The sequence below is a fragment of the Gobio gobio genome (genome assembly GCF_949357685.1).
Source record: "Gobio gobio genome assembly, chromosome: 7".
NCBI classification, from domain to species: domain Eukaryota; kingdom Metazoa; phylum Chordata; class Actinopteri; order Cypriniformes; family Gobionidae; genus Gobio; species Gobio gobio.
Genome location: NC_137103.1, coordinates 55,990,957 through 55,996,677, shown reverse-complemented (window position 1 = coordinate 55,996,677; position 5,721 = coordinate 55,990,957). Strand labels below are relative to the sequence as shown.

At 34.6% G+C, this 5,721-nt stretch overlaps 1 long non-coding RNA gene across 1 annotated transcript; it reads right to left on the bottom strand.

Annotated features, from left to right (window-relative positions):
- Positions 1–50: 50 nt before the first annotated feature.
- On the bottom strand, positions 51–1,105 carry LOC307129276. Its single transcript, XR_013816866.1, has 2 exons — positions 920–1,105; positions 51–465 (listed from the first exon to the last, which is right to left on the bottom strand). It is a non-coding gene; the product is annotated as an uncharacterized lncRNA (long non-coding RNA).
- Between the last annotated feature and the right edge of the window lie 4,616 nt (positions 1,106–5,721).

The following is a 5,721-nucleotide window of genomic DNA, read 5'->3' as shown; positions in this document are numbered from 1 at the left end:
GTATAGAACAATTTATTTTTTCATTTACAAATTAATTGACATGACAAAAATAAATGTACAGAATTATTTATTTTATTAACAAATTATAACTTGCATAACAAAAATAATGTGTAGAACGGTAATATTTCATTTACACATTTTAATTTACAAAACCAAAATTTTAGTTCTCAACAATCTCTCAAGAAGAGAAAACAATCAGTCCATTCTCTCCCTGCTGTCCTCTGTCTCTCGCTGAAACTTCCTGTCCTCCCTCAGTCTCTCCATCAGCTCATCATCTCGTCTCGTCTCCTCTTGGCTGGAGTTGCTCCTCCTCATCTTGGTCATCCACTGCTGAACTTGGCCCTGGTGTGTCCTCAGGGATGATGGAGGCAATGAGGACAGTGGGGTTGTCCCAACACCTCAATCATGAAGACAAACCATGGCCAAGTTTCCCACTCCCTCACCTGTCCCAGGACACTTTCAATCCTAAGGCAGAGAAAACAAACATGTCTGTCAACAACAAACACAACAGCACAATACATTTCAGAAAAGATGTGTCTATTAACTTGCATACTTTTTATTTATTTTTTAAGTTGTAATAAGTTTACTTTTTTTACCTGCAAGGCAGGGGTGCAATCTTAAGAAAAATTAAAAATATGATGCATCAGTAGCCTACAAACATACAAAATACTCCAGAAATCATATTTATAGATACTCAAATTCTATATTCTCGATTTTTCCGGCCTGGTAAATAAATACTAATTTGCTGCCTCATTTTAATAAAGCTGCTAAAAGTAACTTGATCCATAACAAAACGAAATATTACATCAGATCACCTAACGAATAAAGCTGTGCCGTGGTAACACAGAAATAAAGACCACCGGCTTTTAAAACGTTTAGTTGGTTATTTTAGTAAATTAAAACACAACAGGCTACTTACATGTATAAGTGTTCCTCGGCCGCGGGATGGGCAGAGGAATACACTGCGAAGGATCCACTTGTTCTGGTTGGTTCTATCCTTCGCGGCCGGGGAGAAAGACGGTGGGTAGGGTTGCCAGGTCTCTGCAACAAAAGTAGTCCAAAACTCCCAATGCGATTTTCTCCATCGAGCGGCCGAATTCTCCACTGCAGTTGTACGTTTGGGGGTGTTGGAGCGGCGAAATCGTACTTATGATGTAGAAACAAACCCGCGGAAATAATTTTTCACCCGCGGCAACAACTTAAAAGTGGTCTAATTCGGCTGAAAAAACGGGGACTTGGCAACAGGGACGGCAGGCTGCATTTGAAGGCTCCTTCGAATTGAGACAGCCTTCGTCGCGCTGCGGTGACGCAATCGGCCTTCAAATGCGGCCTTTGAAGGATGCAGCCCCCGAATTGGGACACAGCTAATGTCTAATATGGCGAGAAGTTTCACTCTCACTGAACTTCCGGCTTCTGAACTGGTTGCAGTTCCTCTCTGATTCCATATGAGGGCGCTCACAGGACGAGTGCAGAATGAATGGAGGTCTATGGCGCTATACCAATAAAAATCCACTTTTCTCAGGATATAATTTTTTATCTAGTAATTTGAATGTTGTATTCGAAAGGAAATGCAAATAAATTACACATTGCTGGGTGTTAGATTTTTTAGAGTCACTTATTTGCTTTTTTTTTTTTTTTTTTTTTTTTTTTTATTAACTGCATAAAGGAACAATAACAACAATTTTCATCATTGTCATACCACAATAAAGGAATAATACACCAAGGTACTTCAGTCAAGATTAATCTTCAAGTCCTTAAACACAGCCATTGTTCTCGTAGCTTTTACGTTTTTAGAAAACTCAATAGATTCAAAATACATTTTCACCTCAAGTTTAAATCTTAAAAAACTAGGTTTACCGTTAGAAAATTTACATTTATGAATGTGATATTTGGCTAACAGAAAAATAAGATTTATAAAATAAATATAATTTTTCTCTTCACCTTCATGAAAACCAAAAATTACATTTTTATAAGTAAATTCAAAATTTGGATTAACATAGCCTTTGATAAAGTCACACACATCACACCAAAATGTCACTGTGTGAGAGCAATTCCAAAATAAATGTAAAGTAGATTCAGGTTTCTCTAAACAGAAAGAACAGAGGGTATTAATGTCATTTTTAAGTCTTTTGAGATAGCACTTATCTGGATAAAACCTATGAATTAACTTAAAGTTAATTTCTCTCATTTTGTTGGTTATCAAATATTTGTGAGGCAATGTCCAAACTTTTTTCCAGGGAATATTATTTACAAAACCATTCCAGTAAGAAATGACATAAGGCACAGAAACAATCTCCTCCTGAAACAAGACTCTAATTTTCTTATTGTTTTTTGATTTAGATGTAGAAAGGCACTGTTTACCAACAAATGTTTTGCACAGATCCACCGAGTGATAAGAGGATGAAAAAGAAAATCCTTTATAAAGCATAAGAACTCCTTGTGGCACTGCATCAGCAACAATTGCAAACTCTTTTGGAGTAACAGGAATCCCATGCTTTACTAAGAACTCAGAATAATTACAGATTGAACCATTTTGATTAAAAAGTTGAGATACAAAAATAATACCATTTTTAAACCAACTGTCAAAGAAAAGAGATTTATGTTTATACAGTAGGTTCTTATTATTCCAAATTATATATGAGTGAGGTGTAAAATTGTGTTTAAAAATGAGGGACCACGCTAATAACATTTGCCTATGAAAAAGGGATAATTTGATCGGGATTTTAATTATGTTATAATTACAGGTTAATAAAAATTTTAAACCACCTAGTTTGGAGAAAATAAAATTAGGGATCAGATTCCAGATAGAAGAGGGCTTATTAATACAATTCTTTATCCAATTTATTTTGAAGGTGTTGTTTAAAGTGGTAAAATCAAGAAAGTTTAAACCCCCCTTCTCAACAGTGTTCATAAGTACAGATTTTCGAACAAAATGAGTTTTATTCTTCCAAACAAAGTTGAGGAGCAATGTATCAATTTTTCTTAGAATGGCAGTGTCGACACTCAAAGAAAGAGCAGCGTATGTTAACCTGGACAAGCCCTCAGCTTTGGCTAGTAAAATTCTGCCCTTTAACGACAGATCTCGTTGGAGCCACATATTAAGTTTCTTTTGTGTACTTTCAATTAGTGAATTAAAATTTAATGGGCATCTTTCTAATTCATTCTTTGTTATAACAACACCTAAATATGAAACCTGATCTTTAATTTGAATATTACAAATTTCTGACAAATTACACTCTTTGATGGACATCAATTCGCATTTTGAAAGGTTCAAAAATAAGCCTGACGCTTTGGAGAATTGCTGGATATACTCTAGTGCTAACGGAACTTGGTTGGCATCGTGCAAGAAAAGTGTGGTATCATCAGCCAACTGACTGATGAGTATTTGTTTGTCAGCAATAGAGATACCACGAAGACCACTATTAGAAATATAAGAACAAAATATCTGGGAAACTAGTAAAAACAAATAAGGGGATATTGGACATCCCTGTCTGATACCACGTGACAAGTTAAACCTCGGAGAAGTACCATATTTTAATTTGATTGTACTATTACAGTTGTAATACAAAGTTCTTATAGCCTTACAAAAATATTCACCAAAACCAAATTTTTGCAATGATTTAAAAATAAAATGATGTTCTACTGAATCAAAAGCTTTATAAAAATCCAGGAAAAGAATATAACTATTATGTTCCACCAAATCAGCATAATCAAATAAATCTAAAACTAATCTAATGTTATTTGTTATGTGTCGGTCCCTCATAAATCCAGATTGAGTCTCATCTATAACGCTGTCCAAACATTCTTTAAGTCTATTGGCAAATATTATGGCAAAGATTTTATAATCATTGTTAAGGAGTGTGATGGGTCGCCAATTGTCCAAATTGGTAAGATCTTTCTTTGGTTTAGGAATTAGTGTGATGACACCCTGCGTTAATGTAGGAGGTAAAGCTTCTTTATCAATACTCTCTTTAAAAACATTAGTTAGAAAAGGAGCAAGTTCATCAGCAAATAATTTGTACAGCTCCGCTGTAAGCCCATCACATCCTGGGGATTTATTGTTTTTCAAGCTCTTAATTGCACTTTGTACTTCCCCATAAGTAATAACGTCATCACAAAACATTCTGTCACTTTCAGAGATAACTTTAATATAACTAACTGAATCTAGAAACAAATTTGTTATCTGCTCTGAACATATTGAACTATATAGATTTTTATAAAAGTTGGCACTAAAATTCGCTATATCCTTCGGATCTTTCACAATTTTTCCATCAACACATAACTGCTCAATTGTTGAGAGAGTAAAATTCCGTTTTTCAAGCTTAAAGAAATATGCAGAATTAAGTTCTCCTTCTTCAAGCCATCTTTTTCTAGATCTTATATAAGCACCCCTAGCCTTCGATAAGTATAAATCATCTAATTTAGTTTGCAAAACTGCAATTTCAGATTTTTCCTCCAAAGACATACAATTAAAGTTACGGGCTTGAGATAATTTCATGATCAGGCTGTCCTCAAGAACTCTTCTTTTTTTGGCTAATGTTGTTCCAACTTTCCTTAAATAAACACCAATCTCAAATTTTAGAAGCTCCCAATTGGCACAAAAGGAATTTTGAATTGTGGCTACTTTCCAATAGTTAGCAATTAATTCTTTAATTTTTTCCTTTACATCTGGTAATTCTAATAGCGAACTGTTAAGTTTCCACAAAGAAGCTTTGCTGTGGCCTGGTACACAATCTGCCGTTAAAGGGGTATTAATAAAAATAGTTTTGTGGTCAGTCAAAGGGGTACATTGAATGCCAACATTTAGATCAAAATTGGACATACATTTTGAAATGAGCCAATAATCAATTCGAGATTGCCTTGATCCATTTTTGTTGGACCAGGTAAACTCTAAATTGTTAGGGTATCTGTCTCGCCAAATGTCCACCAATTCAAATTTATCTATTAGCCCTAACAGTGCATGGCTAAAACATGCTGTCCTCTTTGGAGGATATCTATCCAAAGAATTATTAATTGATACATTAAAATCTCCTCCTAGTATGAAAAATGCATTAGGGAATTTATTTGACCAATATGTGAGTTTCTCATCTAACATTTCAAAGAAAATGTTATTATCCCGAGAAGTGTTGTACCCATATATATTTCCCAGAATTACTGTTTGTTGGTTAAGTGAAATCACTAATAAATGAAAGTGACCCAAACTATCTGAATCTGATCCTAATATATCCCCATTAAATGTATTTCTCAAAATGCTTACTCCAGCAGAGTGTTCAGTGCCATGTGAACTCCAAATATCGTTACCCCACTGAGATTTCCACCATTTGTAATCGTCTTTAGTAGAATGACATTCCTGAAGGAAACAGAAATCTGACTTGTGTTTTTTGGCGAACAGAAAAAGAGCTTTTCGTTTAACACTATCCCTGAGCCCCCTGGCGTTAAAAGATATTAATGACAATGACATGAACAACGAACGGTATAAAAGCAAAGAGAAAGAAAAAAAGAACACTAAAACAAAGTAACTGAGTGAACCAAAAGAGTACACCCGCTCAACGCACTTTCCTCAAAAGGAGCAAATACAACCACAAAAATGCTCACCCGGTACTAAAGTGCTCAAATTTAAGTTCAGAAAACAGAGCTATTTAAATTTCTGCTTTCACGTAGGAACCATTTCAAAGCCCAAATTAAAAAATAAAATAATAATAAATTCAACTAATGAAATCA